This window comes from Herpailurus yagouaroundi, unplaced genomic scaffold (assembly GCF_014898765.1).
Source record: "Herpailurus yagouaroundi ecotype Mexico unplaced genomic scaffold, PumYag 67623, whole genome shotgun sequence".
In the NCBI taxonomy this organism is placed as follows: domain Eukaryota; kingdom Metazoa; phylum Chordata; class Mammalia; order Carnivora; family Felidae; genus Herpailurus; species Herpailurus yagouaroundi.
Genome location: NW_024420424.1, coordinates 4,751,178 through 4,751,673, shown reverse-complemented (window position 1 = coordinate 4,751,673; position 496 = coordinate 4,751,178).

The window sequence follows — 496 nt, the reverse complement described above, 5'->3', positions numbered from 1 at the left end:
TATCAGAATGGATAAAAAAACAAGACCCATCTATTTGCTGTCTACAAGAGACTCATTTTAGATCTGAGGACACCTTTAGATTGAGAGTGAGGGGATGGAGCACTATTGATCATGCTACTGGAAGTCAAAAGAAAGCTGGAGTAGCCATACTTATATCAGACAAACTAGACTTTAAATTAAACGCTGTAACAAGAGATTAAGAAGGGCATTATATAATAATCACAGGGTCTATCCATCAGGAAGAGCTAACAATTATAAATGTCTATGCGCCGAAAACAGGAGCGCCCAAATATATAAAACAATTACTCACAAACATAAGCAACCTTATTGATAAGAATGTGGTAATTGCACGGGACTTTAACACTCCACTTAGAGAAATGGATAGATCATCTAGACACACGGTCAATAAAGAAACAAGGGCCCTGAATGAGACATTGGAACAGATGGACTTGACAGATATATTTAGAACTCTGCATCCCAAAGCAACAGAATATAC